General features: G+C 39.8%; 1 pseudogene; it reads right to left on the bottom strand.

Moving 5' to 3' along the window:
• Positions 1 to 8,344: 8,344 nt before the first annotated feature.
• LOC137076235 (5S ribosomal RNA) lies at positions 8,345 to 8,461 on the bottom strand (annotated as a pseudogene).
• Positions 8,462 to 26,189: the final 17,728 nt, after the last annotated feature.

Raw genomic sequence — 26,189 nt, 5'->3', positions numbered from 1 at the left:
TTTTCTTCATAATATTTTCATTCACTGAGTTTTCATTAAAAATTGATTAATGTTATTCATATTCTTTGTCACGTGACTCACGTCTGATTGTTGAAATAAAAAATCCTCCAACCAACATTTTCAAAATCAGCCCGCCCCTCATTCTTTATTGAAGGGTCGGGGGGAGGCTTGGCCACGGGCCCCAATGAACATCCCTGTGTCCTTCTCCAGACTGAGAGAGATGGACTTGATAATAGCGTGTAATTTTCTCACTCAAACCACTGCTGCTTCTGCTCTGATTGAATTTAAAGGGAAAAGCTGTCCATAACTGCCTAGGCTCTAGGGTCAGTTTTCGCATATCATTCAGTGTGACCATCACCATGCATTATGGGTATTCTCTAGCTATTGAGTATACACTGATTATACACCCATCATCACAGTGCACTGTGGGATTAAATGAGTGCATTCGATAACGTCCACTATGGTTTTGCGGACACCACTACGAATGGCTGTTCCCTCAAACAGTGCCCTATTTAGGTGTATAAGAGGCGTTTAGGACACTTATGTGTCCTACCAGTGTCACTTGCATCGCTTCACTTTAATTCATAAATCCTCTCCTGGCCTCATATCATGGGATAGTAAAGTGTCCATTCAATCCGCTCTACAGAATTTCTGTGAAAATAGTAGGTCATCTTGCCTACTGTTTTTCAAATACAGTATTGGACATATACCTAGGGAAAAAAGCATAAAGGGTAAAAAATAAATAACTATTATATATTTCGTCCTTCTAAAAATATTAGCATATTGTGATAAAAGTTCATTATTTTCCATAATGTAATGATAAAAATTAAAGTTTCATATATTTTAGATTCATTCCACACCAACTGAAATATTTCCAGTCTTTTATTGTTTTAATACTGATGATTTTGGCATATAGCTCATGAAAACCCAAAATCTCAAAAAATTAGCATATTTCATCCGACCAATAAAAGCTAAGTGTTTTTAATACCAAAAAAAAGTCAACCTTCAAATAATTCTGTTCAGTTATGCACTCAATACTTAGTCGGGAATCCTTTTGCAGAAATGACTGCTTCAATGTGGCGTGGCATGGAGGCGATCAGCCTGTGGCTCTGCTGAGGTGTTACGGAGGCCCAGGATGCTTCGATAGCGGCCTTAAGCCTAGTTCACACTGCCCGATTTTTGCCCCGATTTTGAGTCGCCGACAGGTTTTGCGAAATCGCCGACAAATGCCCGAGATCACAGGCAAATCGGTGCTCGTGCACGCGAGTGACAATCACGCAGTATGAATGATCAAAGACGCGATCAGAGAGAATCGCCGACGAGTCGCCGACGCCGGTGAGATATTTGGCATGCTAAATATCTGGACCTGTCGGCGATTCAAACTCCTGCTGTGTGAACAGCGTTCTGACTGAAAATTACACTGACAGCCAATGAGAGAGTGAGATACAGGGCAGCAGGAGGTTCAGGGAGGAGTTATAGAGCATAATTTCAGTATTTTAATAGATATATTTACAATTCTATCAAACAGAAACAAAGGCCAAACATTTCCACATCCAGCCACAGCAGCAGCACATTAAATAATTATTTATTTACCTCAAACTGTCTTTGCAGAACAAAATCCTGGCTCCCTCTGTCTCTCCAACAATTTCCGCCATAATCTTTTTTCTTTTTCTCCACAAATCAGCGCACATACAATTTGAAGCAAACTTTGTGCAGTTTATCATTTTTAATAACAATTCCAAGTCTCGCGCGAGAACTCCGGTCTGACCGGTCTGTTTTTACGGTCTATGGGTCTGACGCACGTGTGATCTCGCGTTGTTTACTCGGCACATCGCACGTGTGTTTGGGAAACGTAGTTTGCACACCGGAGAGCGAGAGAGTTGTCGGCGATTCTTCCTCTTGTTCAGTCATGCAGTGTGAACTCCTCTGTCGTCAAACCATCGTGCAGTGTGAAGACAGCAGTGACTGAATGATACCCCAGATAGTCATGCAGTGTGAATAGAGCAGTGACCCGACGAGTTTGAAAATCGTGCAGTCTGAACTAGGCTTTAAGCTCATCCAGAGTGTTGGGTCTTGCGTCTCTCAACTTACTCTTCAAAATTTCCCACAGATTCTCTATGGGGTTCAGGTCAGGAGAGTTGGCAGGCCAATTGAGCACAGTAATACCATGGTCAGTAATACCATTTAACCATTTTAAATGTAAACCATTTAACCATTTTTAAAAGCCTCAGGAATCTTTTGCAGGTGTTTAGAGTTAATTAGTTGATTCAGATGATTAGGTTAATAGCTCGTTTAGAGAAACCTTTTCATGATATGCTACTTTTTTTAAATGGGAATTTTGGGTTTTCATGAGCTGTATGCCAAAATCATCAGTATTAAAACAATAAAAGACCTGAAATATTTCAGTTGGAGTGCAATAAATCTAAAATATATGAAAGTTTAATTTTTATCAATACATTATGGAAAATAATGAACTTTATCACGATATGCTAATTTTTTGAGAAGGACCTGAATTTGTGTGTGCAAGTATTTATGTATATATATATATATATATATATATATATATATATATATATATATATATATATATATTCATTCACAAACAAGATTAATTGAGACTTTGATTTGACAGATTTGTTTAGTAGATTCATACGCAATGGCCACATTCCAATACAACCGGCTTGTCTGTGGAGACAGAAAGAAACAGAGTATTTCAGTGAAAAAAAAGATATGACACACAGATTTACACTGAGAGCTCCCGTACAACCAGCAGAAGCTCAATCCAAAACATGGATCAGTGAAGAGCCCCTGTCTGAGGAACCCTAAAGAAAGAAGCCCAGACACTCTCTCTTCTTCACAGTGAGTCTTCACAGTATCACATGGAGCCAGGAGTATCACCCAGCAGGACCGATATATATATATATATATATATATATATATATATATATATATATATATATATATATATATATATATATATATATATATATATATATATATATACTGTATATAGACTAGCTTATAGTTTTATTTTGTAGAGCCAATTTAATTTTTCTAGAGTAAATTTTGTGGTTTTTGGGATGTCTTGGGTGGTCTCCTGTGTGTTGACATGTATTTGTAATTTTTTCTGCATGTTTGACCAGGCCAAACCAACCTGAGCCCCTTTCGGATGGTTAATATGCTCTAACTGTGGTTGGAACATCGTTTTAACTTTAAGCTCTTACACATTATGTCAGATAGTAATGGCTTAGACTAATAATAGTTTGATAGTCACTTTTACTAACTCATATTTCACAGAAAATTAAATTCTGTTCTCATTCTCATTCTGTTTCCATGAGACACTGGTGATGGGTTCATTACATAGTTTGTAGCACCTCCTTGTGGATACTAGTCAATAATGCAGCTAGATCTTCTTAGTGGCCTCCTGGTTATTCTACAATATTTGTAGTATTTATTTTTTATTTTTTTGCTGGACATATTATTTTTTGAATGTGTTTGGTTATATTAAAACGACTAGATACAAACTGCTGGCAGTAATACTATCCGTAACCTGAAAAGACAGCCCTGGTGTCTAGAGCTAAAACAAGGCAAAATTTGGCATTGTTTGTTTCTGTCAGTGAAAATGTTATCGATGTCTAACCATAGCTAAAGAATTGACTTTGCTTACATGATGGAATATCATACATCTCACAAATTACTTTAAGCAAAAAAATATGTAACCAAATGCCACATTATTTTGTCTAGAAGTGGGTTACTCATAGCCAGACTATATCAGGTATAGTTAAAGGAACTGTATGTAAGAAATGTATTTGAATTAGTCATAAAATGACCCTGATATGTCACTATACATTAAGAAATCATGTTAATTTCAAATACTTATATCAATGACAATAGCAGTCCGGCCAGGATATTGTCATTTAAAGGGGGGGTGAAACACTCAGTTTCAGTCAATCTCATGTCAATCTTGAGTACCTATAGAGTAGTATTGCATCCTTCATATCTCTGAAAAGTCTTTCGTTTTATTATATTTATAAAAGAAATATAGGCTGTACCGAGTCTTTCCGGGAAAAAAACGAGCGGCTGGAGGCATATCGAGTGGGCGGAGATAAAGAATGACGAGCGCGCAAAGCGGTGACGTCCTCAAGCGTGGAGAAACCCATCTATCTCAGCTAATACAGATATGATCCAGAATCAAATCTGAGGCAGAAATAAATTGAACAGGAGAAACAGCAACATCAGGACGTCCGTTTCTGTGGTATGTACTGTATTTAGTGTCCTGTCAACATTTGTGTCTTTACTCGCAGTTCATGAGGACATGATTCGGTTTATGGACTATTGTATGCGACTAGACCTTAGAGGTAGCAAGAAAAACGGTTTTGCACGTCAGACTAGTGTAACGTTATACAGAGAATAGCAATCAAGTTTCCGTTAGCGCATTTGAATGACAAAGCATGCGATCGTGTCGTTTACTGATGTTTACTCATGCGACGGTAGCGGCAGCCAAAAGCAGAGACATTTGAAACAGTTTTACTCACCGGCTGCTTCCAAAGCAGGACTGAACCTTTATCGCTGGGTCCGCTCCGTCAAAAACACTTCTTTGGTATGATTTGGTGAAGTCCTGTGACAGCAGTGGCGTGGAAATCCACTTTGAGACGCGACTGAACGATGTTGTGAATAGGGATGGGTATCGTTAAGATTTTAACGGTATTACTACTCTTACCGATACTGCTTATCGGTCCGGTACTTTAACGGTATTCTTATCGGTACTTTTTGAGATTATATATATATATATATATATATATATATATATATATATATATATATACACACACACACACACAATTAACAAAAATACACATTATATAGGCCTATACAGTGCTTTAATTTCAGGAAGAATTCTAGTAAAATAACACTGCATAGTTTATCATAAATAGCCAAAATAATGCATAATAAAGCTGAAGTTATTAATTCAAGAGCTGTGAGGGATTTTCTCTTTGCATTTGGTTGTTTAATTCGTAGTAATTCATCAGCATGTTTATTAACACCACTGCCTCTTTAACACAGATGTGCAGCTCTAGGCGACTGATAATAGGCAGATACACTACAATTTCTCCTGACTATATCCATAATAACTACGTCCATTTTAGACACAAACTAAAACTGTTAAACTGTTGTGTTTAAGACACTCTCCAAGCTGGTCATTTTGACATAGATGTTTGTGTTCATTTGATCGTTTAGACGCGAGTGTGAAACCGAAAGTGTAATTTGCTCGTCTCGTTGCGGCTGTTTCGGAGCGCGCGCGCCGACTTGGGAACATCCTCTTGCGCACATTTTTGTGCTTAATCGCTCTTTTTATTATTAAAACGCACCCCACAATTTACCAACAGTAGCTAGACTGTATTTTACAACAATCCCTGATCGTGCTGATTCTGTCATTGCGTTTGAGTTTTATGGAGAAATGACAGCGTGGGCTACTGCTGCAAAGGGAATTAGCCTACATAAGTTGCGCTAGACATAAATATTATTATAATCTTTGGAAGCCAAAATCTAAAATAAAATCAGACTATCACAGATCTAAAGTGTAACCAGGCTATGTTTGACTGTTTAGTTCTGTCCTCTGTCGTTTTGCTCGTGGTCTCTCTCTTTCTCTCTCTCTCAGGTCACGTGTATTTTCAAAAGTACCGACAGCAGAACCGATAACGTCCGAGCTTATCGATACAACGGTCTTTCAAAATTCACCCCCGGGGCCCGTTTAATACCGGTTTTCGGTACCCATCCCTAGTTGTGAAGCTTCCCGTCATTTCTGCGTTCAAATCGGTTCAAATGCAGCGCTGCCTTCCCGGAATGCTGTGCTGAAGCGTTGAAGTCGCTCGACGTCACCCATAGGAATAAAGTGGAGCGCGGCGCGTCATAAGTGTTCACGGACGACTGGATCTGCACCTGAGAGACTGTTTACGGGTGTGCATTTCCTCTCTCGCTCTAGTGACGCGCACGCGCACCCTACCGGGAGAAGAGCCCGTACGGCCCATACAAGGACCTTCCGTTCTATTAACGTCAAGTAGACCCATACTCGAAAAAAAACTCTCTGAAACTTGTGAGAAACTGGAAGGAGTATTTTTGACACAGAAATACTCTATCAAACGTCCAATATTAGTTTTTGAAACTTTGACTATGTTTTTAGGATGGGAATCCAAGTCTTTAACAGTGTAAAAAGCTCAGTATGCATGAAACAGCATTTCACCCCCCCCCTTTAAAAGTTGTTGTTGCAGCCCTCAACTGATGTTGTTGTTGACATTTTTGTGTTTTGGTCTGAAGCTCCACCCTGCACTTAACGACCAATCACAAAGTCAGTAGTGTTTTTGCATCCGGGTTGCCAGCTCTGCTCTAGTTACCACAGCTGCAGCTACAAATATTACTGCTGATCCTGCAGCCTCTCTGGCAACCTTGAGTCAGGGAAGAGGAAGAGAGGGAATACACCTGCAGTACCAGTTTTGGCCACAATCTTATATACACTTCCTTTAAAAGACAACTCCGGCAAATTTTATAGTTTATCTTGATCATTATACCTTGGTGCAGACTGATCTCAAGAAATGTATGTATGGCCCGGCAATTCGTATGCCATTTTGGCGTGCTATCAAGACGCGTAATCGCTTTTAGCGTGTTTATCAACGCTGTTTCATTCTACCCCCCCAAAACTGCCCCTACTCCTAAACCTACCCATCACACACACACAGCCCCTAAACCTACCCATCACACACACACAGCCCCTAAACCTACCCATCACAAGAAACATTCTGCATTTTTACATTTTCAAAAACACATAATTTTGTATTTTTATATATCCATTTACCTTGTGGACACATATTCAGACACATTTTGAACACGTATCTCAAACTCTTCCCTAAACCTACCCATCTGTGTATTATAAAAAACAGGATGTAACAGGCAGATACAACTGCAGGCACAATTTATTCAGAAAGTACAAATATTCCAAGTGTTCCGAGGGCAAACGACGGATTTGTGTGAAGAAAATCCCCAAAAGCGATCAGAACGTTGAGTCCATCCTCCAAAAATTAATAATACTTTTCAAATATTGCAGCCAGAAGAAATGCCACGTCAGCTTTGACAGCATTGGCTGTCGTGCTCGTGACCAATTGCGTCATTACGTCAGCTTTGATTGTAAAATGCCATTGGCTCTCGTGATCGATCACGTTATTCTAAACTTGTGTGTATCATTTGAATCAGAGATTCACGAGTGTTCTGTTTACAAAGGGGCGCGATGATCATTTCAACGACTAAAACATTAAGATCAACTCCGTTCTTCACATGAAGATATCGTATGACTTCAGAAGACTTGGAATGCAACATGAGTTAATACTTTTATACTGTTTTTTGGTCCGTTTTTGCAATAAATAATGTAAAAATGTTTGCCTGTTATGTGTTTATATTGTTGAGAGTGGGTAGGTTTAGGGTAGGAGTGGAGTTAGCTGCTCCAAAATTTAAAATTAGGCTATAAATATTAATTATGTGTGATCAGGTTGGCGGAATCACATGGCGTAGACATACACATGGGTATGATGGTTCTTTTAGGCGTAGACATACACACGGAATCACATGGCGTAGACATACGCGCGGATAGCTCAAAATGCGTATAGACCACCTGCCACTTGGCTTAAGAAAGTGGCGTGTATGTTTGCGCAAAGTCATGATGTCATTTGCTTGGTGAGTACAAAAAAAACGTATTGGTGCTTGCAACACGTAGCTATTACAGTTAAAGGAGTATTTCAGCGCTTGGAAGATTAATCTGTATTTAAACTGGGTCATTAATGTAGTAGAAATGTGAAATTATTTTTGAATTTGGTGCTTTCTAGACTGAGAAAAGACTGAAAATTTATTTTTAATAATACTAATAATTCGTTACATTTATATAGTGGTTTTCTAGGCACTCAAAGCGCTTAACATAGAAGGGGGAATCTCCTCAAGCACCCACCCGAATGATGCGATGGCAGCCATATTGTGCCAGAACGCTCACCACACATTGGCTGATTGGTGGAGAGGAGACAGAGTGATTAAGCCAATCATTATATGGGGATTATTAGGAGGCCATGATGGACAGGGGCCAATGGGCAAATTTGGCCAGGATGCCGGGGTTACACCCTTACTCTTAATCGAAGGACATCCTGGGATTTTTAATGACCACAGAGAGTCAGGACCTCGGTTTAACGTCTCATCCGAAAGATGGTGCTAGTATAGTGACAGTATAGTGTCCCCGTCACTATACTGGGGTGTTAGGACCCACACAGACCACAGGGTGAGCGCCCCCTGCGCGCCTCACTAACACTTCTACCAGCAGTTACCTGGTTTTCCCAGTTGGTCTCCCATCCAGGTACTGACCAGGCTCAGCCCTGCTTAGCTTCAGTGGGAAACCAGTCTTGGGCTACAGGGTGATATGGCTGCTGGTTTGTTTTTGTCTCATGGGGATGAAAGACAACAATTCCCAGAATGCTTTGCTGCCCTGTGAGGCCATTCCCAAAGCCATTGCTACTGGATTACTGTGACTGAAGACACTATAATTAAATACTGAACGTGTCAGTTCAATATAAGGAGTGAGTCGCCGCTCTGACATGACAACGAGATGAGTTTAGCCACTTAGCCATTGTTTAAATTCACCTGTTTCAGATGGCTAGCTGCAGTCTTGTGCTGAAGTCCCGTGGGGAAAAAGGCAAATAGTACAGTTGGGAGGAGCGTTGTGTGTGTGAAGAATAATCTCATTGCTCTGCCCATTGGCTCATCGGTTCTCAGTATTGAACGTGCTCGAGAGAAACGGTTTTATCGATTCTGTACTGCTGATCCGAGAACCGCTGCACGTTCAGTTACTCGCTCATGCTCAGTATCAGCTGCTCGTGAGTTCATCAGTTCTCTTAGCAAAACATGTCTCAGTTCAGTGAACTGTTGGAGTTACAACATATAATTCAAGATATTCGTTTATTTCTATTCGGAGGGACTGTCACTTATGTCAGAAAGTGAGTAACTAAAGTAACTTGTGGGATCAGGGCTGATTTAAAACGCGAGCCGTTTAGAATGATTCAGTCAGATTTGGTGAACTGGTTCGACCGGTTCACTAAAAAGAACCAGTCAAAATAATGATTAGTTCGTGAACCAGACATAATGATGATTGACCAAGACCAAGACTGATGATTATGGGGTTACTATTCTGCCACAATTCTGCATGTGCAAGATCATATTTTGAGTGAATTGAGTGAACTGAGTTTTGCAGAGAAATGTTTGTGTCGCAAATAAGAAAGTATTTTGAGCGAACGAAAATCAATTTTGCATTTAAAATAAGCTTATTTGGATGTGCGCCGACGTTATATTTCACATGTGCAACGTCTCGTTTGCTTGCCCTCCGATACCCGCTCTGACTTCTCGACTGCTTGCTTGCTCAACACAACTCAATGTTACAATATGACATAATTCCAGCCAATCAGAGATGAGACTTCTAAATTCTGATAGGCTGGCTTAACAACCTCTCAGAAGACTCAGAAATGCCCTTTTGAGCGCTCAAAATGTGATCTTGCTCGTACAGAATTGTGGCAGAATAGTAACCCCAGAGATGATCCGATCGGGCTCACAAGTGAAGAAGAAATTTGGTTTGCATTTGTGCCTTTCCAAATTTAGGCAACAGAATGCGAAAATGTGCTGCAAACACTTTGACAAGGATGACTAACTTACAGGGGGGTGGGCTCTGGACGTTAACTGTAATAACTTGTGTGTTGCAAGCACCAATCCGGTTCTTTTTTTTTCTATAGACTGTACACACAAAGGTATAACGATCAAGATAAACCTGAAAATTCCCCAGACTTTTCCTTTAACCAAAATGGTGAAATGATGGCTATTGGTTGCTGGGACTGTATTCTGATGTTGGTGTGGAATCAGCTGGAATTGGTGGTGGAGAATATGAGCTGTACCTCATAATGTCTTTCCAGTCAGAAATTTAAAATGCCATTTGTCTTGATTCAGACTTGAAAAGTAGAGGCACTTTGGGAAGTGTCTGGCAACTTATCTGGAAATGAAGTGAACTACAACACTAAAACATACCAGCAGTGTAATTTCTCCACATTAATGTAGATGTCAGAATGCTGTTGGCATCTTTGAGTTCTGAGTTTTCCAACAAGACACTATTCTAAAAAGAGAATAAAAAGTCCATCTGGACACACATGATCATCCAAGAACAACAGGTGGTCTATTTCCGCAGTATTGGAAAGGTTCAGCTGCATATGCCTTCAGACTGCCACTGTCAAACCCTTGGACTGACCAACATTCGATTAGTCACCTACTGGCTCGTTAACCAGCTTCCACTCTTCAGTGGCCATACCCACATTGGCCTGAAATGTGTCTGCGTCAGTAGGCTACTTTGTGGTAGCAGAGGAATTGAATTCATCCTTAATGTGTCGGTGAGTAAGCAAGGATGAAACAACAAATAGTGAGGAAAGGTGGGAAATGCTCAGTAATTCTTCAATTATACTGTAATCTTAATGAATAACGAAAGAACAGACATACTTTTGGCTTTGTCTCTTTCTATAAAAGCAGTTTAAGGCCTATTTATGTTGTGCACCATTTCAATCCTCGCTCTTTCTTTTCCCGCATTGGAGAATGAAAATAAAAGCAGCTGCCTTTCCCAAGCCACACAAAAGAGGGGTGAAAAAAGGGGGAAAAGAAAAACTGTGGGTGTTAAGGGTGAGGATGAGTGGAGAGTAGCAGGAGAAGAAATCTTATCATTTCCAGTCCACAATGGGCTGGTTTCTATGACAGGACAGTTACAGATCTGTTTTATCTTATCGTGGCTTTGTGTGTGTGGTAATGGCTGTCTGCCTGTCAACTGGTCATTATGAAGCCTTTTGTCCCATTGAGCGAGCATGAGCTGTCCATCACGTAGCTCATTTCACTCCACTCTTTGTTGTGCGCTCCAGTTCTTATTGCTGTGCCTAGTGGGAAAGTGTGGATCCTGTCTCTCTCCAGTGGTGATTTTCCTTTTTGTAATCCATCTGAACCAGCAAATTGCAATTTTAAGAAGAAGGGAGGGTAAAAAAGGAGGTAAAAATCAATTTAAACCTAGGGAGTCTGGCGGGGAGAATGACTTGTGCCACCCAGAGAAATGATTGATATTTTCGATTCTGTGCAGGACACAAAAGGGATCAGGTTTATTTGATCTCAATCACTCCATCTATTCCGAAATATTTTTTTCTCTCTCGCCTTCACATCTGTACTGTATATATTATCTCAAATTCTTACCTCATCCACAGTCATTGGTACAGCAGAGCCTTTCATGGACTATTTTTTTTTCTGGGAATGTGTTCAGCTGTCTAACAGGCACCTGTTGGCTTGCCGCCCAAACACGGCACACAGGTGTAGCTAAGCAGAAGAAAAGCCATTGAATTCATATATGGTCATATGATGAATGTGTTTAAGAAGTGGTTTTCAAAGTGGCTGGCTATGTATCATAATTCTAGAAATTAAGGTTATGTTTTTTTTTGTGTGTTATTACGTTATTTATGGTTTAAAACACACCGTCTTAAAAAGACACCATGCTATGCATAAGACATGAGAACCAAGAGTTCTGTGTGAAAGGCCCCTATGTAAAAGCGACAGTCTGCCACAATGAAAGAGCTAGAAACCAAGACTGAGCCAAACATCCCCCCAGAGCCTGAGCCTCACAAAGAGTCTGACCAGGTGTGTGAGTTGGCTACATTGCACATTGACGTGGGACTACTTGGAGTACGAGGGAATGGAGAAAGACCCGCCCACACTCCCACCACTGAGGGTAAGCTGCTTCTGGCCTCTGCATTGTTTTGTGATAAATTGGAAGATGATGTTTCCCCCTTTCTTCCATCCCTTCTGGTGTAGCCCAGCACAAAGTCTTCTCTGTCTCCAGAGCTCCCACCCAGCATCCCTCTCCTGCCTTTCCGAAATTATACAGGTCCTCAGCCCTGTATCAGATGGTTCCTTTCAGCCCATCGGTTCCTCCTTTGACACCACTCTGTTGTGTGGATTTGCCTCGGGTCTTCTAGTCAACAGCTCCACCTAATAAATAGGATTCCCTGGCTCCAACTTCAGCTTCTGATCCTGTCACTCGACCTCAGCCTGTCTACCTGTCGGCTCCTTCGTCCTTACGACTCCATTGGGCTCCCTTGTCACTCCGGCTTTGCCTTGGTCAGACGTCATTCCGCTGTGCTCATATCTCCACCCCTCCAGTTCCACCTCGGTCCTCAGTTCCACTTGCTCCACCTCAGTCCTCTGTCCTGACTCTGTCTCGCCCTCCAAGACCATCGGTTTAGCCCGGTCCCATCTGATCTCTGTCTTTGCTTAGGGCTCCACCTCCATCGGCTCAATCTCCGTCCACCTTGGTTTCGTCAGCCTAGGCTTGGCTGGCCACCACTCCTGGCTTCTGCCTGGCTCCTCCCACCATAATTGCCACCCTGGTTTCTCTTGCTACCATCTTTTTTTTTCTGCACTTGCCAGGCCTTTGTCCTTCTTAAGATCCCTCATTCTCTCACCTCATTTGGACTGTTATGGCTCGTACTTGTAATGTGTATGTTATGTTTTCCCTGTTCCAATAAAGACAAAACCAAAATAAGTAACAGTTGTCATGCAAATCCCTTATTTATAAACATCGAATTCACTTAAACTTATAATTAATTGTATTTAGTAGGACATAAGATATCCTAATATGTGCTATATATTAAAATTTTAATATATTAAAATTTCTTAACGGGTTCTTAACATTTTAAACCACAACAACTTTGTTTCTGAATGCCGTTACAGCAGTCAGGTGGTACAAGATATCTCATATTTTTGTTTACTTTCTACAAGGACATAAACATAATAATTATGGTAATTCCAATGTGGTGTGAATGCACCAATGCTCTTTTGAGAATATGGACGCCTATTTGACAGGTTTGTGTTCTTATAACAGCAGGATGGAAGAATGTGTGTACAGCCTTTATCCAGACAGAGCTTGCCATTGGGGAGTCCTGCTGGAGCATTTGTGGTTAGTAGAATCAAAAAGCCTGACTTTGCCCCCTGTCAGAAAGACAGCTCTCTAAACAGCCCAAGATGTTGAGCTCTGCATGATGTCCAATGATCAATAAACCCAGACAGAAAAAAAATGAAAGCATCCCTGTCTGCCCTGGTTCCTTGTCTTTTATCTGACTCTGTGGTCTAACTGAAAAAGACATGAACATGAAGTCTGTCAAGATCAAATCCATATCCCCTCGCATAAAGTAAACAGTCAGCTCAGATGTTTGTTCTTCGTTTCTGCTACTACACATATACCTAACCTCACATCCTCATCCTGTACAGTGGTCTGTCACAGATAACACAGAACACACTCCTGACACCCATTCAGAGTTCACCAGAGCTGTACACAGAACTGGATACGATCTCATCACATCTTGTGGTGTGGCCGAACACAATGGGCCTTCCTGTCAGGAGTCCGTGAACTGTCCTACACGTCCGTTCGCAATACAAGCAGATAAGATCTCTTCTTATTAACACATTCAATTTAAACTGCCTGCGAATGGAGAAGGGAAATGCATCCATCTCAGTCAAATGGCCATTCGGCTGTGATTGCAATCGTACATCTGCAGTGCAGTTGTCATTGAATAAGACAGAAAATGGCAGCATGGATGTCCAATCTCAGATCACATTAGGTGATAAAAAGTAAACCACCTTTACAAGAGTTGTTAAAAAGGTCATTCCATGACCAAGAGCATTTTCTCTGGAAAGGGTTTAATGTTGGCCATGTGATCTATGCCTTTATTATGTGATCTATGCTTTACATTTTAAGGGCAATTTATTGCTCCATGGATCGGACTTGTTTGTTCAGCACATCCCACAGATGCTCTATTGGATTGAGATCTGGGGAATTTGAAGGCCAAGTCAAAACCTCAAACTCTACGTTGTGCTCCTCAAACCATTCTTAAACAATTTTTGCTTTGTGGCAGAGTGCATTATCTGCTAAAAGAGGCCACAGCCAACAGGGAATACCGTTTCCATGAAAGGATGTACATGGTCTGCAACAATGTTTAGGTATATGGTACTTGTCAAAGTAACATCCATATGGATAGCAGGACCCAAGGTTTCCCAGCAGAAAATTTCCCAAAGCATCACACTGCCTCCACTGGCTTGCCTTCTTCCCATAGTGCATCCTGGTGCTGTGTCGTCCCTTAGGTAAGCAACGCACATGCGCATGGCTATCCACGTGATGTAAAAGAAAACGTGATTCATCAGACCAGGCCACCTTCTTCAATTCCTCTGTGGTCCAATTCTTATGCTCACGTGCGCCCTTTTGGTGGTGAACGGGGGTCAGCAGTGGCACCCCAACTGGTCTGCGGCTATGCATCCCCATACGCAAAAAACTATGATGACTGTGTATTCTGACACCTTTCTATTAGAACCAGCATTAAGGCCAGCCTTTGTTCCCACGTGCATCAATGAGCCTTGGCCGCCCATGACCCTGTCGCTGGTTCACCACTGTTCCTTCCTTGGACCACTTTTGATAGATACTGACCACTGCACACCGGAAACACCAAACAAGAGCTTCATTTTTGGAGATGTTCTGACCCACTCATCTAGCCATCACAATTTGGCCCTTGTCAAAATTGCTTAAAATCGCCCATTTTTCCTGCTTCTAACACAAAAACTTTGAGGACAAAAATGTCACTTGCTGCCTAATATATCCCACCCACTAACAGGTGCCATGATTAAGAGATAATCAGTGTTATTCACTTCACTTATGATGCTTCAGAAATCTGATTTGGTGCTCAGGAAACATTTTTTTAGTTCAAAAGTACAGCATTTATTTGAAATAGAAATACATTGTACAAAATCAATTTAATGCATCCTTGCCGAATAAAGGTTTTAATTAAAAGAAAATACTGACCCCAAACATTTGAACAGTAATGCACATAGAGTTTAACAAATGTAACCAAGTGGCTGTTTACAAAGTTGTTTCTGATAAGGCCATGAGCAGATGTTCAATCATTAAAATATAAGTACATGTGTGAGTCACTGGGGGGCAGTCTAAGTCTATGCATTACACTGTTTGCAAGACTGTGCGTGTTTGATGTTCAGCAGAAATCAGTACAACGAGCTCACGGTAAGCTGGGGAAAATGTCAAGCATTCTCTTGGAACATATTCATTCAAGAAATTATACTTGCTTAAGGATTGCTTTAATGACAAAGGAAAAACTCAGTCTGCTGATATTAACCGTAGCATCTTAAAACAATGAGTGTTTTTAGAGGGAAAATAGCTGATTACAGCCATAATGACTGTTTGTGAATCAAATGCTTCTCTGAGGAGCTGGAGACAGAGGAATGCTTAGGGGTAATTAATGGAAAGAAAGCATCCAAATTAGCTCTATACTCATTCATCATGATTGTGTCTTTGATCCCAAGTGAGCCATTTGACTCTCTTCAGACCCTTTGCCTAGGTTAATGCTAGAAACTTTTGCAGCAAAGGCACAGAACAACCGCCTGGGCACCAAGAGAACAGAAAAGATGGTGGAGGAGAACTGTGATGTGTTTGTTTATTTGTAAGGGACTTTCAGTCCAATTAATGATTTATTCTGCCTAGCAGACAGCGGCTCAGATTGGGAGCTGTTTCAATCAGCTATGGGGCAAGCACTTCTCCCAGAGAAACTTATATAGGCCTATTATACCGGCTTCTAACTCATCACGCATCTGTTCTTCTGGAAGAGCAGATAGTTTTCATAAGCATTCAACAATTAAGAGAAAAGAAGAAAAACAACGATGCAGTAGCATTTACTGTTGCTCAGCAACTTTTGCTGGCGAAATCCAGTCATTTCATTAGGGATCCAGGCAGTCAGCATGGATCTTTGTTCCCTACAAAGATTTTGCAGTAGTCACACATTGACCAGCACTTGGTTTGAAAGGGACTTCTGTGTGAGCTGTGCTTCATACATCACTATACTACTGAAAATATACAACAGGCCTTGTTTTTCTCATTAAAATTTTTAATGAATTTCCATAACTTTAACGGTACTGCACCTCCACAAAACAGCAGTTAGAGCCGGCCACACAAGGCTTAGAGCGTGTGAAATTTCTTTGGACAGTACAGTGATTGTGATAAGATGTCATGCTTTGTCTTATTCAAAACATAATTCCAAATAAAATTTGGAATAGACTTTTCTTCCCTATTTCAAAGTATATCCAAACAGCTTTTCTAACAAGAAAAAATGTAGGACTGGACTGTATGTTGTACATCGTGATTTGATTGGATGGTTGTGGTTTGCTATTGCTGTGATCTCAGGTTGATCATGGCAGTAAACGTCATAGATGAGATGTCTAGGGAAAGTTATTTTGTTTAAAGATTTTTAATTGCACATGAATTTTAAAAAAAAGTATTACACAGATAAATCACATATAATAAATACTGCAATCTTCCAAATTTTGTCCATTTTGATTTCATGGGGACTTTTAACAATTGTGTTTTTTTTCTCAGCTAAGAGGTCATGCCATGATCCTCTATTGGTCACACATTTGTTTGTGATATAAATTCGTAGGTCAGTTCACCAAACCTGAACTTTGGAATGCAGTGAAATTCGCATGAGCTTGTGTTTCCCATCTCCCACATTCGCATGTGTATTTATGGAAGTCAGTGGAACACAAAGTGTACCGTGAAAACAGCTAAAGTTCCACAAAAAATGCTATCATGTACCATGTGTTTTGAACATGGTATGATGCTAACACTCAAAGTTGTAGACTACCATCTCTGGTGTTTTGACACCTGGTTGCTTGTTGGCTTCTCGCTGTTCTGTATTAGCTGACTGATTAGCCACCATGTTCCAAAAACGTGACCATTTTAAGCTGGTACTACCTGTAGCTGGTTTGTTCATTGTTTAAGATGCCAGCTTATATAAAGTCAATCATTCTTTTATAGCCGACCAGTTATCCCAGTTGTATTTTCCAACAGAGATGGCATTCTTTTTTGTATAATAACAGAACCATATAAATACCATGGCACATATTGTGGTGTGTCATTACTGTCCAGACAAAAATGCAGTAGAAATAATGTGTTTGAAGTAAGATGCTCATGTCAGTAGGCTAAATGAGTGTACTATATATTTACCACTTTGAAATAAGGTAGAAATTCATCCCTTATTTAATTAACCACACTGCTTTGAGAGTACTTCCCCCCCCCCCCCCCCCCCCCCCCCCCCCGTGCACACAGATTAACCGGTCACATTATTTACAGTACAGGTAACACGACGTGCTGAAATGAAGCTCAATGCTTTGTTTCCACACGAACTGTCAACATTTTCCCACAGGACAGACTCTAGAAGGGGCTTTCATGCACGTGTGTCACCGGTACGTCAGGTTTGGCCACCACGCGCTGGACTCTGAGGAGCAGACACTGTACCTTTCAAACACCATCGCGAGCCTCCAGCTGCCACCACAGCAACCCCGCGCAGCTCCCTGTCAGTCTGCGTGAGTGACAGCCGATCCCCCTGCGCGTCGCTGATTGGCAGTACCCGCATGGCTGATGGTGATAAAACTGGCGTGCTGCTGTTTGCTACCGGTGCGTGCGCCCTTCCCGCTCTTCTGTGCTGTCACTCCTCCCGCCAAGATGACGATGCTATTGAATCGCGCCCATTAATAGCAACAATACAATACACAGTGGGCCAACTCATCCGCATTCCCCCCCCCCCCCATCTATTTGATTTGTTTATTTATTCGTGAATATCTTTCAATTGACTGTGATTTTAAAAGTCCAAGGAGACATTTGAGGAGCACATTTCAATATGTCAATACCCATAACTTTGTCATGACAACCCTGAGACAGATTGGCCCATTGAGCTTCATGCCAGTCTCCATTAGCTACTGTCGAATTTTAACTCGCACGGGGACAGTGCATTTATGTGCAGCTGATGTCTGGGGATAATTTTGGTGGAAAACCTGTGAAATGGGTTTAAACTAAATAAAACATGTTAAATGTAAAGCTCTACAATCCCATTTTAGCCTATTTTGAACACACATTTGTGTTCAAACAAAACCTACTGTTAAAAATATAATTCTATTATAAATGATTAAAAAAAAGTTTAAATTGACCAAATATGACAGTAAAGACTTTAATTATTTCAATATTAGTCTGGGTGACTGCGTCAGATCAGTTAGCATTTTTCCTATGTGGAGTATCATAGGAGTAACACATGTAGTATCTGTATCACATACAGTAAATACATATTTATAGCCTATAGTTCTGTTGTGTTTGTTTTATGTTGGTTCTTCTGAGTTTAGACACGACTAACATAGCCTATTCTAAAACAACATTCTAAAGCTTTAAAAACTACCCCCCCCCCACACACACACACTAGAACAGTGTTATATGGTTTGTTTACTTACATTATCCCAAATGTTTCCAAGTTTAAACCCAGAGAAATTAGCAATTTTATCCACGACCATGTCCGTGTGTTGCCTATCAATGACAGTATATCAATGTATGATAAAGCGTTACCCCACATACACTTGATTGGAAAAAGCTGAAGCAGCAACTGTGGCATAATAAAAGTTCTGCTGCTGTCGAGCCGTGTGTCATGCTCTCTCATTAGCGTTTGCTTCAGCGACCTCGTCCCGCCCCCACAGCACTCTGCCCTCTTCTGCTTCATACTAATACAGTAACATTAAAGCTACACTGTGTAACTTTTTTTAGTTTATTCTTAGCTAAAACACTTAATTCTTTCAAAAAATATGTGCTCATTAATGTATATTTACTTCTTTCAAGTAATAAAGTATTCTCGTAAGTTTATAATATGCCATTGAAAATACATACGGGTGAGGGGTTCGAATGCCGGTCGCCATGTTGCCCCTCCATCTTGAAAGTACATTAGCCAAAGAGGGACATACCCATAAATTCAAGCTTCGCCTTTCGCGTTTTAACACTCGATGGCACGTGTCAAATGTGAAGAGGGGGATTTGCTTTTTTTAATCTTGGACTAAATCGGCCACCGTAGGAGTTAAAACGAAATCAGAATTGAGAGGAACAGAAACTATTATTCACTGGATGGTCATACCTTTTCACCGCTAGATGGGGGAAAATATCACACAGTGTAGCTTTAATAATCTCACCCATGTTTTCTTTTCCACCGGCTGTGAGGTGAAGACGACAACTCCCAAGATTCTGCACTCAATCTCCGAATCATGCTACACCTTCACTCTAAAAATGGCTGGGTTAAAAACAACCCAATTGGCAACTCAGCACTGTGTAAATATTGAACAGAACACATGCTGGGTTAAATAAACCCAGTGGCATTTTAACCCAGCAGGCTGGGCTGTTGAGAAAACCCAAAATGTAGTCAATTTTTGGATTTGCTATTCTGGGTTGCTGGGTTGTTCTTAAAGTATCTCCTGTGCATTAGCCTACTGTAAAACTAGACAATCATAAAATAACCAGCCTGGTCTCATCGTTAATACGTAGGTATTAATACGTTACTTTCAAAGAGACTAAACGTACGTCTTAGTACGTTTGAAGAAGTGCTAAAATGTAAAATATAGACGTATTTAAACATAGTATTATTACATTTTTACAGCTAAAAATGGTAAAATATTTACGAATCCATCATGAAATCTTTTTTGTTACGAATACAAAACTTTGTACTGGTAAAAACATTTTTTTTTTTTGTTATATCATAAAGATATCATATAATTTCCCTTTGACCATTTTATTGATTAATGTACGATCCCTTAACACTACCCAAAACCTAAACCTACCAATTTAATACAGAATAAAGGAAATAAAAGGTAAAACGTTGGAAAATGACGATTTTGGTAACAATATAGCATTAAAAAAAATATTTTGAACGGCTAATCCTACACTTACCCCTAAACCTACCCATTAGCATTTATTAAAACAACGTACTGTTATAAATCAAAGCATAACAGACAGACCAGTGTAATCACAATAATTTATTTATTGCAAAAATGTCAAAAGTGGTACCAAAAGTAGTTCAAATGAAAATGTGTTGCAGTCGCAGTCCTCTTTGGTGGTATATAACGTTAATAGTTTTGTATGAGGTACAGAGCAGAATGTTAGCTATTAATCAATGAAAATATTAATCCGGCTTCTCTCCGTGAAGTTGCGCGTTTCCCATTTCAAATACAAATCGACTGAAACACGGCATGTCAAAATCTGTGACGAAGCAGGCGAGAGCCAATGAGTGTTCGATGCCACTGCCGTAAAACATGTCGTAACGCTTCATGAGGGCGCGTTTTTTAAATTTAAATTCTTAACAAGCGCGAGATTTGATGTTTACCGTTGCGCTACTGAGAGGAGATGAAGACTAATGGAAGGCTAATGGAGATGAAGATCACCGGGCTCAATTTGGATTTGTTTCTCGCAAACATATGGATTCTAACGATTTGGATTACAGCGAACGAAAAAAGTTTTGTGTTTTGTGAATTGATGTATCTTGTGATCGCCAGTTGCTGAATAGGAAAAAATGCCTTTTTATGTCTCACAGCAAACAGCAAGCTAAATACTACAAAATGGTTGGCAAGAATGTTATTCATCTGACGGTTTTAAAATTCAGTCTTCTTTTAACATTAACTAGTCATCCGAAATGAGTTTGTAGCAGAAGTCACGAGAGCAAAATGTTATTTTATATTTCTGTTATTTTATATTAGGTTGATTAACTTAGTAAAATGCATTTAATAAATGTGACTGAAAACATGTATTGATGTGACTATTGGATATAAAATAAACAATATTAATGCCACGATTTATGGGAGCCTGGTAACTTACACGTACACACTTGGATACGTAGATAATTTACATTTTAGTGCTGTCAATACGTCAATATTGTACATTTTAGTGCTGTTAATAAGTCAGTATTGTACGTTTTATTGTGTGTGAAAACGTTAGTAAATGTACGTGTAGTAGAATCACACTTTACGTAAAAATACTCACGTATTTTCATGAGATCACGTTGAAATAACAAATGAAGAATGCATATTTAGACTGTGAAAACAATCATTTTTATTGCTTGACAAATGGTACAACACACAAATGTATTTAAATTGGCAAAAATGACAACTACAAACCTAATATATTCTGTCAATTTATTCACGTTTAGATCAAACTTTTATTTTGACGGGTTGCCGTGACCTTTGAGTGTCTGTGTTCATGATATGACAGTTTTCTCAAATGAAACGGTAAATTCTCATGTCCTCACTAAAAAGACAGCGAGCGTGTGCACGCGTCCCCGTCATTCACACAGAGACGCAAAACATGGTACACCGACACTGGTATATATTCGGCTACAGTCTGGAGCCCTGCGTGACGTGACTGAACGCAGCTGTGGGACCGAATATAGTCTACTTGTGAGTCGATGCTATAACACAGATAGGCTATCGTCACATTTTTTAAATTTCAGTATGTAACTTACTTGGTACCCCGAAGTACCTGTACTTGTGACATCCCTACATAAAACCAGGGTAATTTTCGTAAGGGGATCATGGTTCCGTATAATCACAAAGTGTATTTATCTATCGTCTCACATGCCTACCTAAACTAACACAAGTAACGGGCATCGGATTCTGAGGTAAAACTTTTGTCGTCTTAATGTCATGTAAGCTTTAAGAATTGTTGCCGCGAAGAAGAAAAAAAACCTAGAATTATTCTAATTAAAATGATTATTAATGAAAACATATGAACTTATCTTAAAACATCTGCAACCAGTGGCTTTGCCTTTTGCATTGTCCTTTTTAAATGACAGTTTGGGAGCGAATTTAAATGAATCAAGGCAGGAAGCACGTGAAACAACCAAGCGCTGGGTAGAATCAACCAAGCATTGCCACCCAGCAGGTTTAACCCAACGACTGGAAATTTGAAACTACCCAACGGTGTTTAAAATGTGATCAAATAAACCAACAAAAATGACCCAACAGTCTTAACCCAGCATTTTGGGTTAAAAAAAAACAACCCAGCATTATTTAGAGTGTTTGGTTTGAATTGGCGACCTCTAGTGGAGAAAAACTACATAGTATGCCTTTAAGCCAATTCTAATATAGCATTATGCATGTGTTGAGCACCACCCTCAGACTGAAAAACGCAACTACACCTTTGCCAAAAGTCTGTATGCATATTCAACAAATAGAATATAAAGGTCACAAAATGTTTAACACAATCTAGCGCTCCAAGGCGGTTTTTGCAATTTGGAGGCCCATTTTAAAGGAATAGTTGGAGGCCCCCCATCATTCAGTTGAAATGATTTGTTAAAAACAAGTAAAAAATGTAATTTACTAACAAAAAAATTGTGTTGTTCGGAGATGCACAGTGCTCTGTGGATTTTTTCTGGAACTATATTTGTTGATGAAATATAATGCAAAATAGACAATGGTAATTTTAGCAACTTTTTATTTGAACTGTTTTTTTTGTTAAACGAATATCACATTTGTGCTGATGTTCGGGAAAAAATCACTCTATGGCCTGTTATAAATATTAAAAATAAGAGCTGATACTAAAGAGCTCAATTATATTTTTTCAAGGAATTTTGTGGGCATTTTTATTCATTTTGGTGGCATTCTTCCCCCTAGGCCCCCGTTCATGTCCATGATGATGTGGGACAGAGCTCTTTTTCGAGTTCAAAAATATTAATATTAAGAAATGTTTCTGTGTGACACTGAAGACTGGTGTAATAACTACGGAAAATTCGGCTTTGTCATCACAGGGATAAATTACATTTTAAAATGTATTCATATAGAAAAAGGCTATAGTACTGTTTTCAAAACTGCTTTCAAAAACATTAAGAATTCTAACCGACCTCATATGGTAGTGTATATTGATTCACGGCACAGGAAACTAGGAAAAGGAATGAGAAACTGCATTAGAATTCATGTCCTTCAACAATCCCACAGGAAAAAGACTCAGCTGTGTCCGTGTCTTCCTTTCTGACTCACTCATTCTCAGCAGGTAATACAAAAAACAAAAGGAAGTCATACACCTAAAGATCTGATCAATCTGACTTTTTTTTGTTGTTGTTGTGCAATTAGTTCAGGCAGGCCTATCTTTAGATGAGAGAAGCAAAAGAGAGGATATTCCTACAGCGCTAATATGATGTATGTGTCTCTCAGCACCATACTGTAAGCCTACAGCTGCGCTTGAGCCACAAAAACAGACAAACTTCGCATGAGAGACAGACAGGATTTCGTTCAGACTTTCATTCAGCCGTTCTAACCGCCCATGAGGTGCTAACAGCAGGACAGTGGCTGTGCTGACATTTCTATTGTGTTAAAGATAGTTCCCAGCATGCTGCTGCTTTGGAGACAAGCGTTCGCCATTCTTCTTTTATCTGCGTTTGGCTCGCTCACATCCTCCAGCATGTTGCTAACAAATTTGATGTGACACGATTCCTTAAGATTTTTCAATTTGCAATAAAAAAGTGTTTTGGCTCCGAGCAGAGGGTTCTTGCATTACACAGATCCAGGATGAGCTCCTCATATATACATTCAAATCCGTATGAGGAAAAACATAAAACGTGCTCTCAGATCAATCTACAACAAAAGGACAGCTTCTACCCACACCATGCTTTTTCCTGGTCTACTCTTCATCTGTGACAAAACGGTTACCAGCTTCTGTTTCCATAACAACCGTTACTGAGTGTCGATTACCTAAAAGACACAGAGATGAGAGGAACTGCAGCCTTTTTGCAGGACAATTCAGCAGTTTAGAGTAGGTGACACAGCTAATAACACCTTAAGAGGGCCGAGGGACTTTATCATACATCTGAGATGGTTCATCCTAGTGCAGCAACAACTTTCCCATAATTTGACCCATACGCTTAAACAATCTGAATCTCTCCTGGAATTTCATAGAAGCCATTTTTGTGGTGCTTTTTGGTGGCCACAAAGTACCCCCCCCCCCCATCCTCCCCCCGACCCCAAAATATATTTCTGTAATATAACTGTATAAAAGAGGGAACCTTTCGCCTTGAGACGGTCAAAATAAGTTTTGTGGGTGATATTATGGTTGGTGTCACCCGGGGCCAGTGTTACTTATAAAAAAGCTGAGACCATGCTCGGCCGCAAATGAGATTTAAGTGCACTAAAAATGAAAGAAGGCTGAGAGGAATATGACAGACTGAGAACAATCCCTTATGTCTGCTTGCCTTTCCTCAGGCAAGGATTATCTGGCTTTAACAATATCCATATTCCATAATAAAGCCACCTGACTGCAGTGAGGAAGGCAGATCTCTAATCTCCATCTCTCTAATGTTATTTTTCCTCAGGTGCACAGCATGTTGTCAAAAACTATGATTAATTTTAAATTAGATAAGCCCCCATGGACACGCTTATTGACCTGTCTCACTTGTGCGTAGACTTTCGGTGAACTTTCTCTGAATTGATCGTGAAATGAAAAGCAGGATCTTTGCTAAGAGAGACATTTTTAGTGCAAATCGTCATGTAAGGGTTACATACAAAATAAAGAGTGCACACAGGCCATACATTTTCCCAAGACACAATTCTTCACAGTTCTATAGAACATTTCTTCTCCTGTAGGATGTGCAGGAAGTACATGAGGAAATAATCCTATTTGTTTAGCTGTTACTGGGTCAATGACGTGCATGAGTGATACAGAAACGTTAATGAAATTACCTTCCAAGATAAAGAAAAGGAAATGGTCACATTTTATATTAGGTGTCTTTAACTGCTAGTAACATTTAAACTAATCATTTGATACAAGGCACTATTGTGTACATACATGATTTATTTCACATTGTACTAAAAAAATATTAAATTATGTAATTACAGTGCATTCGAAAAGTATTTACAGCGTTTCACTTTTTCCACCTTTTGTTATGTTACAGTCTTATTCCAAAATTGATTACATTCATTATTTTCTTTAAAATTCTACAAACAATACCCCATAATGACGATGTGAAAGAAGATTGTTTGAAAGCTTTGCAAATGTATTAAAAAAACAAAAAACGAAAAAAAAAAAAAAACATAAGTATGTACTTAAGTATCGCTCAATGCATTGTTGAAGCACCTTTGGCATCAGTTGCAGCCTCAAGTCTTTTTGAGTATGATGCTACAAGCTTGGCACACCTATTTTTGATGGTAAAATCGGGTTCAAGTCTGGGCTGGGCCACTCAGACATTAACAGAGTTGTCCCTTAGCCACTCCTTTGTTATCTTGGCTGTGTGCTTAGGGTTGTCGTCCTGTTGGAAGAGGAACCTTTGCCCCAGTCTGAGGTCCAGAACGCTCTGGAGCAGGTTTTCGTTAAATAATGTCTCTGTACATTGCTGCATTCATCTTGTTCTTGATCCTGGCTAGTCTCCCTCCTGCCACTGAAAAACATCCCCACAGCATGATGCTGCCACCACCATGCTACACTGTAGGGATGGCATTGGCCAGGTGATGAGCAGTGCCTGGTTTCCTCCAGACATGACGCTTTCCATTCAGGCCAAAGAGTTCAATCTTTGTTTCTTTAGAACAGGATGATGGAGGCCACTGTGCTCATTGGGACCTTCAATTCTGCAGAAATGTTTCTGTACACTTCTCCAGATCGTGCCTCGATACAATCCTGTCTCAGAGGTCTACAGGCAATTCCTTCGACTTCATAGCGTGGTTTGTGCTTTGACATGCACTGTTAACTGTGGGACCTTATATAGACAGGTGTGTGCCTTTCCAAATCATGTCCAATCAACTGAATTTACCACAGGTGGACTTCAATCAAGTTGTAGAAACATCTCAAGGATGAACAGTAGAAACAGGATGCACCTGAGCTCAGTTTTGTTTCATTGTTTTGTTTCAAACCTGTCCCTAACCTTACCTGTATCCCACCTCAATAGCAGCAAGTATTTCTTACAAGTGTTTCAAGAGTAACTTATTTTTTTTGGATGTAAGTAAGTACATAGTAGTTAAAGACACCTAATATAAAGTGTGACCAATGAATCATCCTGTTCAAAGTTTTTGGAAATGAAATCTATGTATTCATGTTGGTTTCTCTAAAAATGCTCGGTTGTTTAAAATATGGACAAACCCAACTTTTGGGTAATACATTTAATTTAGAAAAGTAACCATACGGTTGGGTTTGTTCAAATTTTAACCAAATTTTGGTTAAAACAACCCGTATTTTTTATGGTGTAGCTAATGCTTTTAATGAAGTTTTC

This window comes from Pseudorasbora parva, chromosome 5 (assembly GCF_024679245.1).
Source record: "Pseudorasbora parva isolate DD20220531a chromosome 5, ASM2467924v1, whole genome shotgun sequence".
Classification (NCBI taxonomy): domain Eukaryota; kingdom Metazoa; phylum Chordata; class Actinopteri; order Cypriniformes; family Gobionidae; genus Pseudorasbora; species Pseudorasbora parva.
Note: the sequence above shows the minus strand (reverse complement) of the source record. Positions and strands in the feature narration are given on the sequence as shown.